The 12,188-nt window shown below is 40.5% G+C and overlaps 1 protein-coding gene across 4 annotated transcripts in view; it reads left to right on the plus strand.

The window, feature by feature from the left end:
- Positions 1 to 782: 782 nt before the first annotated feature.
- MAPK10 (mitogen-activated protein kinase 10) overlaps positions 783 to 12,188 on the plus strand; it is a 575,903-nt gene continuing 564,497 nt past the window's right edge. For 2 of the 4 annotated variants that reach the window (XM_008706163.2, XM_008706168.2), the window contains exons 1-2: positions 790 to 1,531; positions 7,936 to 8,010. The gene's annotated coding sequence lies outside the window, so the exon portion shown is untranslated. Of the gene's footprint in view, positions 1,532 to 7,935; positions 8,011 to 12,188 lie in introns of all 4 variants that reach the window. The other 2 variants (XM_040625182.1, XM_008706167.2) reach the window with 2 other exon arrangements.

The following is a 12,188-nucleotide window of genomic DNA, read 5'->3' on the forward strand; positions in this document are numbered from 1 at the left end:
CTCTGAGCCCTTACATATACACATTCTTCTGGGCGGCCTCTAACCACACCATGTCCACAGTCATTTACAGAAATTAGAAACAGACTCCGGGATCCCTTCCCATAGCACGCACAGCTCAGCGCTGTACTAGCAGGATGGGGCGATGTCACTCCCTTCTACCTCGCAATCTCTTACTCCCCCTCTGGGGTTTCATTCCCAAGAATCCGGCTTTCCTCCGAGGAGAAGGTGGATCTACCGAATTCCCAATCAAATTTCATCTCATCCTTCCCCACCCCAGCCACCTCACCACGACGACCAAAGAAAAGTTCCTTCCCCACCAAGGCAACAGAGGAGTTGGTTTCAGGGTCCAGAGCAAAAGCTGGGAGAGGAGGAGAGGGAGCGTGGTGTACTTTGTTTTGCACTTCTGCATATCCATACCACAGCCCAGGGCTGCTCTCGTCCTTACCCGCTCTTCCGGAGACCCGGTCCTGCTACTGGAGCGCGAGGCGAGGGCTGAGGGGACGCGGCGTCGGGGCGGGCCGCCCGCAGCAGCCTCGGGCGCCGAAAGCCACCACCTCTTCTCCGCCAAGCGACTGCGGGCGTGGGCCGAAGGAGCTGAAGAAGGAGCCTGCGGAGGGGGAGAAGAGGAGCAGCATCTCCTCCTCCTCCACGCCTCGGAAACGCCCCTCCAGCGGCGACCCCGGCCGACCCCCTGACCCCCGAGCGCTGGAGTAGCCTCTCCGCCCTCCTGTGCTCTGCGCGCCTCCCAGAGCTTCGTCAAAACCCTCTGGCGCGGGGGGCTCAACTCCTGCAGCCGGCTCTGAGGGCTGCCGAGGGGGCTGAGGCGCACCGGGGAGCTAGGGAGTGCCGCGCGCCAGCAAGACGGTCTCTAGGGGCCGTGATCATGGTGTGTGACCCTCGCCGCACCACCGCCGCCCGAGCTACTAGCACAGCACGGGCTCCACCTCAGGCACCCGCGCCGGCCCCGCCCCCGTTCCTGTCACTCAAAAGCCTTCCCGGGCTCTAGCAGGAGAGCGATCCGCGACCGGGCGCTCCCCTCCGCCTCATTGGCCCTCCCGGCCTCCAGTTCCGCCCCCTCCCTAGGGACGAGGTCGCCTGGGAGACCAGCGCCCCGGTTCCCATGACAACCGGTGCCTAGGGCCTGGCTTTTAGTGTTCTGGCTAACCAGACCCTCAGGTTGATCGCCGGGCCGCAAAGTTCCTATCCCCTGCAGTGTGGACTCCTAATTTTAGGCCAAGTTGAAAACGCAGCCGACCGCCCCCCGCTTCCAACTCCAGAAACAGAACTTTATGGCCCTAGGGAGTGTGAGGGAGAGTGAAAAATGTCTAACCGCTTGCTCTTCCCCCGTGAATCTAAATAACCCCTCCCCCCTTGCCCTCCCTGGCCTCCAGCCTTGTTTCCATATTCTCACCGGGCGGATTTGGGCTTTGAAACCGTGAGGAGAAGAGGGAAGAGAGACAGAGCCGGGCTGTGCCAGCTCCCTGCAGCAATATAGCAACTTGGAAATGGCGGGGTCAACGAAAACAGCTCGGTGAGTTTTCCCACAGTTGTAAAGTGATCTTCAAAGGTGTGCTGGCAGCACTTCGTCAACCCCAGGTGCCCTCGGGGAAACTCAAATACTCATATATTTTTGAAAAAAGTATGTAAATTCATCTGTTAAAATTCCTCTGAAACTAAGATAATCCTAAAGTTAAAAAAATGAAGTAAAAGATTCTCTGTAATCTAATAAAATAAAGAATATCCGTTTTTCTTTATAGAACTACACATTGCCTCTTGGCAAATTTATGTCCTAGCGCTATTCCTCTCCTGCAGACTGAAAGATTTGGATTTCAACAATTAACAAGAAAGTCTTCCTGAATTCCTGAGCAAACAGTATCTTGTCATTTGAATTTCAAAAGTTTGGGGTTATTCTCAGAGGTATAAGATAACCTGGTCCACTCTGGATAGGGGACCTGGGGTAATGTAGTCCTGGGCTGATAGTGTAGAGCCCTAGGTGAATCTAAACTTCATGGCTGGCTCCAAAATGGAGAGATGTGAGGTGAAATTAAAACTGCAATCCTAGGTTCCCTAGCCCCTGAGGCTGCTGAACATGTATGATGAATGAGGGAATTAATAGTAATGATTTACCTTTGGCGAGCACTTGACTTTTCATTATCTCATTTACTAAATGAATAACTGTGATGGATGTGTTTAGTCAAATATGTCTTGCAAGTATGCACTGAATGTAATTACTCACAGTGCTAAATACAATGGAAAACGCACAGCAAAATTTTAAGATAAGGAAGGTCCTTGCCCTCAGGGAGCTAACCACAGAGCCTAAGAAAGAAAAGTAGCATTCTTGAAGCAATTTGAGATTATGGCTAGAATGTGCAGCCAAATTTTGAGTACAGTAGCAGATGAGAGAAAGTCTGTGGTAGGTTGAATGGGCTGGATTAGTCATATCAAGGAGCAGGGGAATTTAAACTGGGCTTCGAAGAAGGGTAGGTAGTGGGATGAATGAAGCACAGATGAGGAAAGACAGACAATTGAAGGAAACAACATTAAACCAAAGTGCAACAGCAGGAATAGAGTGGCGATAGTAAATAACAGTGAGAAGACCAGCCCAGTTGAACTAGAGACAAGTGAAGGATTAGAGCCTTTTCCCCAGAACTTCCCCCATTTTCTGAAACACGGCTTTTTAAATGTTCTGGTTCATATATGACAGTGCTAGGGTACAACATGGGCCTCTGTTTGTCATTGAAAGAAAGTTCATATGTTTATTAGAAAGAAAAGCTACTTGGAATACCTTGGTAATTCAAGTCAGAAAGAAAGCATGAAGAGTGTAGTGTTGGAAATTTTCTCAAAAGCAGACAAACCAGTGTTGTGAGCATTGTTGTGGGTTCCCCCCCCCCATTAAGGCCATTTCAGGTGGTTGCCCTTCAGGCTTTTTCACCAGTAATCCTTTTGTTTTGTATGAGGTAAAAAGCTGATTTTAAAATAAATGGCTGCAATACCAAAACCTGATAAAGAGTACACAAAAGAGAAACCTACAAGTTAATCTCCTTTTGGATATAATGTAAAATTAGAATACATACTTAAGATACACATAGACCCCAGAACAATGTTACAAATGCTATGACAAAATTAAGAGGAATTATGCCAGATGTATAAGAATGATTCAATAATAGAAAACTTATTCATTTGGTTGACTACATTAATAAGTCAAGGAAGAAAAAAAATCTGTATGAGTGTTTCAATTGATAATGAAAAGGATTTTGTAAAATCCAGTATCATTCCTTAATAAAAACTTTTAAAGAATTTAGGGTAGATAATTTAACAATATATATTTTATACCAAATCCAGAAACTTGGCTTTATAATGAAACAATTATTCCCATTAAACGTGGCAAGAATGCTCATCATCTTACCATGAAAGGATATGATAGCCAATCCAGTGAGACATGGAATAGAAATACAAAATTAAATACTGAACATAAGTTAGGATTGTCATTTGTTTGCAAATTATATGAAAACTGCAAGGATCAATTGAAAAACTTTTATTTACTTATTTTTAATTTTTTTTAAAGATTTTATTTATTTATTTGACAGTGAGAGAGAGAGGGAGCATAAGCAGGGGAGCTTCAGGCAGTGGCAGAGGGAGAAGTAGACTACCCACTGAGCAAGGAGCCTGATGTGGGGCTTGATCCCAGGACGCTGGGATCATGAGCTGAGCCAAGGCAGATGCTTAACTGACTGAGCCACCCAGGCACCCCCATTGAAAATCTTTTAGAAGCAATAAAAGATGAGTTAAGGTAACCAGTTTTAAAAATTACCATACAAAATGAAGAGCTTTCCCATGTACAAATCAAACCAGTTAGAACATACAATATAAAAAGACTCCTATTTATAATAACCACAATTAAATAGCTAGAAATGAATATTAAGAGAAATTAATAAAACTTACTTTAAAAATGAATTTATGAGACAAAAATGTTTGAATAAAAAAAGAGATAGGGATGCCTGGATGGCTCACTTGGTTGAGCATCTGACTCTGATCTCAGCTCAGGTTGTGAGTTCAAGCCCTGCGTTGCACTCTGGGTATGAGCCTACTTAAGAAAAAAAAAAAGAAGTAAGAAAAAACACATTAAAAAAAAAAAAGAAGAGAGATACTTTTAGATTAAACCAACACTCGGGTACCTGGGGGTGCAGTTGGTTAAATGTCTTGACTCTTGGTTTCTGCTCCAGTGGTGTTCTCAGGGTATTCATCTCAGGGTTCTGAGATAGAGCCCCAAGTCAGGCTCTGTGCTGGGCACAGAGTCGGCTTGAGAGTCTCCCTCTCCCTCTGCCCCTCCCGCTTGTGCTCTCTCCCTAAAATAATCTTTAAAAATAAATAAATAAATAAATAAATAAATACCAACACCCAAACATCATATAATTCTAATACCTTTTGAAAGTAACCTACAGGGACGCCCGAGTGGCTCAGTCGCTTAAGCATCTGCCTTTGGCTCAGGTCATGATCCCAGGTCCCACATTGGGCTCGTTGCTCAGCAGGGAGCCTGTTTCTCCCTCTGCCTGCCACTCCCCCTGCTTGTGTTCTCTCTCGCTCTCTCTAACAAATAAATAAATAAAATATTTTTAAAAAATAACCTACATATCCAGTATAATTTTAATCAAATGTCTGACAATACTTTTGGGAATTTGAGAAAATAATTTAAAAATTCATTTGGAAGGTTAACCTTTTAAAAATAACCAGAAAGAAGGGCGCCTGGGTGGCTCACTCAGTTAAGCGTCTGCCTTTGGCTCGGGTCATGATTCCAGGGTCCTGGGATCAAGCCGGGCAATGGGCTCCCTACTCAGCGGGGAGCCTGCCTCTCCCTTTCCCTCTGCCCCTCCCCCCTACTCATGCTCGGGTATTGCATGTGCTCTTTCTCTCTCAAATAAAATCTAAAAATAAATAAATAAAAATAAAAAAAAAGATAACCAAGAGGATCTTAAAAAGAAAATAAATGAGGAGAAAGTACACTAAAAGCTATTAAAATAAATTATAAATCACAACAGTTAGCAGCAGACCAGCTACAATATATGATAAAATGATTGACTAGGTACAGTATATAATAAAGGAGGAACATGCATCATTCAAAAATGGTGTTGAGAAATCTAGCTATTTCTTGTGTATCTTCTCAGACACACACATACACATGTTCTTTTTTGAAGTAAGGTTAGCTCACATCCTTACCTAATGCATTTTTTAAACATAATATCCTTTGATCTCTATTATCAGATCCTCCAGATATGCCTACGTCTTTTGAATGGCTGTATAGTATTCTGTTGCTTAGACGTGGCATAGTTTACTTAACTTCTCCCTTTTTAATGGACACGTAGGTTATTCCCAAACTTTTGCCGTTCCTTACAATTCAAAATACATTTCTTTGTACTTGGTCCTGTCTTACATGTAAAGTAGAGCTGGTTTAGCTAGATTTAGCTTCTAGAAGTGTAATTGTTGTATTAAAGAGTAGACACATTTTACATTTTGTTAGACAAAGCCAAGGTGCCCTCTAAAGAAGCAGTACAAAAACCAGTTACAGTCATCCCAATCCAGATGGAAAGTTTGCTAACACACTTTGTTTCCCCACACCCTCACCAACACAGCGTTATCAAACTTTTTTGATCATTGCTAATCTAATAGGTACAAAATACTGTCACATTACATGTATAGTTTTCTTTCTCTTATTAGTATTTTTTGTTTGCTTACAAGCCATTTTATTTTCTATTACTAAAAATATTCTTCCATTTTTTTTTTCTTCTAGACTTTCATGGCTTTGTTTTTCACATTTTATTCTTTGATCCATGTGGAATTTATTTTGGTGATAGCAGCAGATACCCACTTGTCCCCAAAATCTTAAAAGAATTTGTTTATTTTGCTACATAAAATACAAAGCTTCTACATAGTAATAAAAACAATGAATACAAAATTTACAAAAGAAATTCAGAAAAGCAATGAATATTTGAAAATAAAACAACTGTATAAAGAAAAAATTTAAAACAAAAATAAGGTGTCTGTAACTATCAAACTGGAAAAATTATTTATTTATTTATTTATTAATTTATTTATTTATATTTTAAGATTTATTTATTTACTTGAAAGAGAGAGATCGTGCCCACGTGTGCAAATGGGGGTTAGAGGGAACAGTAGAGGATAGAGAATCTTAGGCAAACTCTGTGCTGAGCTCAGAGCCTGACACACAGCTCAATCTCAGATCATGACCTAAGCCAAAACCAGGAATCGGATACTTAACCAACGGCGCCACCCAGCCGCCCCATGGAAAAAAATTTTAAAGACTTACCATATCTGGTATTGATATCTGGTATTAGTGAAAACATGTGAAATAGATACCATCTCACGATTGTTGGTAGGATTATAGTTTGGCTTATTGCATTTGGGAATGCAATTGCAATGTCTTTCATAGTATATAAATATTTAAATCCTTTAGCTTATTCCACCTAGGAAATTTATCATATAGAAATATTTACATATATGACCAGAGATATGATCAAGAATATTTATTGCAGTATTATTAGTAGTCGTAAGATTAAAAACAAAATAAATGTACATAATAGTGGAATGGTTAAATAAACTATGGTTGCCCATATATATTATCCAGTGACAAAATCAAGTTGTCATACAAAATAATATGATTTCTGTTCAAAAAGTACATATATCTAGGGGTACATATATCTTGGCTTAGGTGGCTCACTCTGTTGAGCTTCTGACTCTTGATGTCACCTCAGGTTGTGATCTCAGGATCCTGGGATCCAGCCCTGCATGGGGCACTGTGCAGAGTCTGCTTGTCCCTTTCCCTCTGCTCCTCCCCCCACCCCCTGCCCCACTGTCTTGCTCTCTCTCTCTCTCAAATAAATAAAATCTTTTAAAAATTACATATATCTTTTTATATGGCAATATTTATACTAACTACAGTTTCTCTGAGGATTAGAATAACAGCAAAGATTGCATTTTTGAAATGTTTTTATTTAAAATCTTTACAATGTGTGTGTCACTTTTGCTATAAAAGATCTGGGGTGTTAAGACAAACTGCCAGCTATAAAATAAGTAAGTCATGGGGATGTAATGTATGGCATTGGGACTATAGTAAATAATACTGTATTGTATATTTGAGAATTGCTGAGAGTAGATCTTAAAAGTTCTCATCACAAGAAAAAACTTTTTTGTAAATTAATCAAATTTAAATTAAATGAAAAATTCAGTTCCTCAGTCCCACGAGCCACATTTCAAGTGGCTAGTGACCCCTGAATGGAATAGCAAGATACAGAGCATTTCCATCATCACTAAAAGTCCTTTTGGACAATGCTACCTTATAGGCTAGCAGAGTTGATTTTTCTTTTAAAGACTAAATAAAAATGATTTCTCTTTTGCCAGCTTCTATAAACAAACAAAAAGGTCAACAGATTATCGCTACTAGTATAAAGAAACTAAATAGCTGGCCTTAACACATTTTTAATTGGGCTTCTAAGTGGCTCATGGACCTCAGAATATTCATCACTTAGAGACTAACCTCGTGTCACACTCTACGTCAGGAATATTTTATGTGGGACCCATGGATGACACCCTAATGGACTCCTTGAGATTGTATTCCAACTATGTGTGTGTGCATTTTTCTAGGGAAAACATCTATACATTTCAACAAATTCAGAAAGGAGTTTATATCTTTCCAGAATGTTAAGATTCGTGCTTTAAAGGACAATGATTTAAAAATACCACCTTACCTCCAAGGTTGAAATGAATTCTAGGCTAATCTAAATCTGTAAATAGCAATGTTTTCCCAGCTGGCTTCTTGTGTTCATCTCAATATGAAATATTTGTATTCTGGTTTGTACCATCTGTGTTAGTGTTTTTTCTCCTTTAAGTCCAGAAACACATTATCCTCTTTTTTGCTTACAGAGTAAGGACTGTGATGAGAACTTTGCCCAGGGGAGAAGCAGAAGCAAGATAAGTAATCCACCAAAACATGAGCAGGTAATTGGAGCACAAAGTCTGACAGTGCTTAAGGAAGACTTTGTGAGACAGTACTGACACTTCCAAGTGAACCAAGAATAGGCTGGGGAAAAATGCAGCAATGGAAACCAGATAGGACTACAATTACCCTCTGGTCCATTGAATAAACAGGTTATTTTCCTTTGGTGGTAGCTGAACTCTCTTTTTAGAATGTGAGAATTCCCCTAGGATGTAGAGTTACATGACAGCAATGGCACAGATAACTCTGAATGTTGGGAGGCAACCTGGTAGCTCAGGACAATGAACGAGCACAGCATTTGCACTCAAAAGACCTAAGTGCAAATCTTGACAAGTCACCTCTCTTCTTTAAGTGTCGTTTTCCTCATTTGCAAAGTGAAGGAAATAAGAATAGCTGATATGTCCCACACATAATAGCCGGTAATGTTCTTTCAGTATTCAACAGGATTACATGAAATATGTGTATGAAAACTGTAAAGTGCTATTTAAGAAAATCAAACAACAATAACAACAGAAGGTATGTAGATTTTTGAAATTAGTTCTAGACTTATTGAGAAAAAAATGTTTTGATGTATTTCATTCTGAAGAGAAACTTTTAAAAATATTTATCAGTTACCTGGACTAGCTAGTCCTATGAAAGTTTAAGCCAGAAAAAATTGTGTGCTCCTGTAACTTCCACTCTTCTTTACCAACAAGATCCTTAGTTCTTTTCCAATTTCCCCTACTGTCCCCAAATTGACTAGGGCTTGTTAGTTCCTCTGATACGGCTGGCAGTGTGTTAGGCTAAAAACGTTCACCTACTCCTGCAGCCAGTTGCTTAATGGCTCCGCCTTAGACACAATATTTCCTGTATTCCTTGGCTAGAAATTCTCACTTTTAGCCACCAATGAGTTAAACTGCAAAGGTGTTACCTTTGGAATGTGGAAGTTAAAATTCGCTTTACCTTCCAGCTTTCTCTCTTAGTGCGTTAGTATAGATTGGTTTATCAGATTAGGTAGTTGTCACATTAAACCCTGAGGGTGAGAGATTCTGGAGAGCTAAGTTTTAATTAATGAAGGGGAAAAAGGAAAGAGGGAAGCTAGTTTCGGTGTGAGCGGAAGAGAAAGAGTTAGAGAGAAGAGTTTGGTGGGGGAGAGGTATGTGCTATGAGGGTGACCTGGAGGGCTGATGATACCAAGGGAGGGGATCAGGGAAGTCTGTGTAGTACTAAAGGGGTGTGGCACTGAAGTCAAACTGCCTAATTCGCAATTTTTACTAGGGCTGGTCCTGTCTCTGACTCATTTCTGCTACTTGTCCTGGCAAGTTATGTAACTGCCTATTCAGTTTGGTTGAAGGGAGTATGGCAAATAAGCATAACCCTTCTGTTTTTGGAAACTAAGCCATGTCTGAACAGACACTAAGTAATTTAATATGAAGATGCTGTCATCTAAATCTGACCTATAGGGACTTGCCTTAGGGTTCATGACTGCTAATCTTGATTTTCTTAAGTGTTCCCAGAAATGGAGACCAAGTCAGAAATTAAGCTTTCTAGTTTAAGTTCTGTTTTAAAGAGGGTGATTTCACACTGTCTGATGCGAGTAAGCTGCTGTGCAAGAAAGTTCATCATTAAAGGCTTTGTTAGGCCAACTTGGAGTGTTTAATAAAACAAAGCATCACTTCTTAAAAATTTCTTAAAAGTTGATTGATTTTTACATCTTCTCCTATAATGTCTAATAGCAAACTGAGGAGGAAAACTAGTCTTATCTGCAGACAGATGATCAATTTAGGGCCAAATCCTGAGCTAGGATACTCCTATAAACAAGAGAAATGCTGAACTTGCCACATTTTAAAACCACAGGAGAGGAAATTTCTTAGAGAGTTGAAGCTGTTAGGATAAGTAGTTCTTTAGTTCACCTTAAAGTAGAGAACTATTAAAAATTACACGTATGCAAATGAAGTATTTTATTTTTACCAAAACCCTGTCATTATACATTCACTAGTCAATCTTGTGATGTTAGGCCAAAGCTTTTCTGAGTGTAAATCTGCTGTTGAGAGTTGTAGGCTGTCTTTTTTATCTAAACCTTGCCTAAATGCAAAATCTATAATTTTCTGGTTTGGTTTTTGTTAAAGGAAATGTAGAACTTGAGGACACCTGTGTAATATATTCCAGTTTTCTTGCCTCTGGTAATTCATGGCAGTAATTTGTCTTTCCATAGCACTCAACTTCAGTTTTAAAAAATTGTGGTAAAATATACATAACCTAAAATTCACTACTTTGTTTTTAAATTTCAACTTTATTTTCATTTTGCACTTAATTAAGTATATGAAAATTAAATTACCTAATTACATTAGCAAGGATAATTCACATTAAGAATTTGGGAAACTAGGGGCGCCTGGGTGGCACAGCGGTTGAGCATCTGCCTTCGGCTCGGGGCGTGATCCTGGCGTTATGGGATCGAGCCCCACATCAGGCTCCTCTGCTATGAGCCTGCTTCCTCCTCTCCCACTCCCCCTGCTTGTGTTCCCTCTCTCGCTGGCTGTCTCTGTCTCTGTCAAATAAATAAATAAAATCTTTAAAAAAAAAAAAAAGAATTTGGGAAACTAAAACAATTGATTTTTTTTTAAAGATTTATTTATTTTAGAGAGAGCAAGAGAGCGAGAGAGTGCGCATGCACGTGTGATCTGGGCTGGGGTTGGGTGGTGGTGGGGCAGAGCAGGGGGAGAAAAAGAATCCTTAAGAAGACTGTGCACTGGGTGCTGAGCCTGACGTGGGGCTTGATCCCAGGACATGAGATCATGACCTGAGCTAAAATCAAGAGTCTGCCGCTTAACTGAAGGAGCCACTCAGGCACTCCTACAGAACTTGATTTTTATGTAAGCTTCAGAAGGTCAAAATTTTAGTCTGTTTTATTTACTGCTGTGTCCCTACATCCTAGAGTAGAGCCTGTCACATAGTGTACGCTCAGATACTGTTAAGGGAATGAATGAATGGCAGCTGGTAGTTATAACTCAGATGGAGGAAGCATAAATGTGCAGGTATGCTATGATATAGTGCATTAGTAAACATTCAGCGGCCATGGACATCAGTCTTTTTTTATAGGGGGAATGGAGAACATCAGTTAATCTTATGGTTTGACTAAATGGAGGTCATTTAATAGAGCTATTTTATTTTGAAAAATCCCCATACAGTGCTTAACACAATATCTTGTATGCAATAAGTGTTCAGAAGATATTAATCTTTGTTGACTGTTGGTTGATCTTTTTATTCTTGTTACTCTGTTGAGGGAATGGGAGAGAGAATAGGGTGAGGACAAAAGAAGAGATGTTAGCATTGCATATATACTCTTGGAGTGTGGAGGGGAAAAGAGAGTTTTCTACTCTATCAAAACAGTTACTGAACTTTGCCATTAATATGAACTCAAAGAATAATGAACTCTGTTCCCTTTGATCAGAGAATATACTCCAATTACTCAGCTTTCAATAAACATTCCCTTACTTCATTGTAGTTTGAGTGATCCTCCATTCTTTTGTCCAGTTCTCTGAATGGGAAAGTCTTCTCAGTACCATCAGTGGCAACTTGGATTAGATAAAGAGTTAAAGTATCTATCTATCAGCCAAAAATCTGTTAGCCAAAAATCACTGTCTTTAAAACTCTCACCAGCTTGGGCTATAGACTGGATGGATTCCAGTTATATTAATAACACAGATTGAGCCCCATCTTCTCCCATACATAGGACCCCCAGACTCCTGAAAATGTGTTGGCGACCACCCATACTTCCAGCATTCTCCAAGTGATGTTTTACACGTGTTCTATAATGTTTGACTTTGTGCTTATACTCAAACCTCCTCCTGAAAGTCTAATGCCTGAACATCACTTGCAGGAGGGTGCTTGCTGTTTCCACTGTTGCTTGTACTCTCCATAAGACAATCAGTATGGGTGTCAAGGAGAGCATCTCTTAGTGCTCCCAAAGCTGTCAACAATGAGCCACAGCTGGGCTGGGCTCAACTGCAGAAGTAAGGCCACCAGTGTGCCATAGTTGGTCACGTGATTCTTAAAGCAGCACTGCTTATGTTCATTATATCACAATGTCTCTGATGAGGGGCGCCTGGATGGCTCAGTCAGTTAAGTATCTGCCTTTGGCTCAGATCATGATCCCAGGGTCCTGGGATCGAGTCCCACATCCAGCTCCTTGCTCAGCAGA

The sequence above is a fragment of the Ursus maritimus genome, unplaced genomic scaffold (assembly GCF_017311325.1).
Source record: "Ursus maritimus isolate PB19 unplaced genomic scaffold, ASM1731132v1 scaffold_8, whole genome shotgun sequence".
Lineage (NCBI taxonomy): Eukaryota > Metazoa > Chordata > Mammalia > Carnivora > Ursidae > Ursus > Ursus maritimus.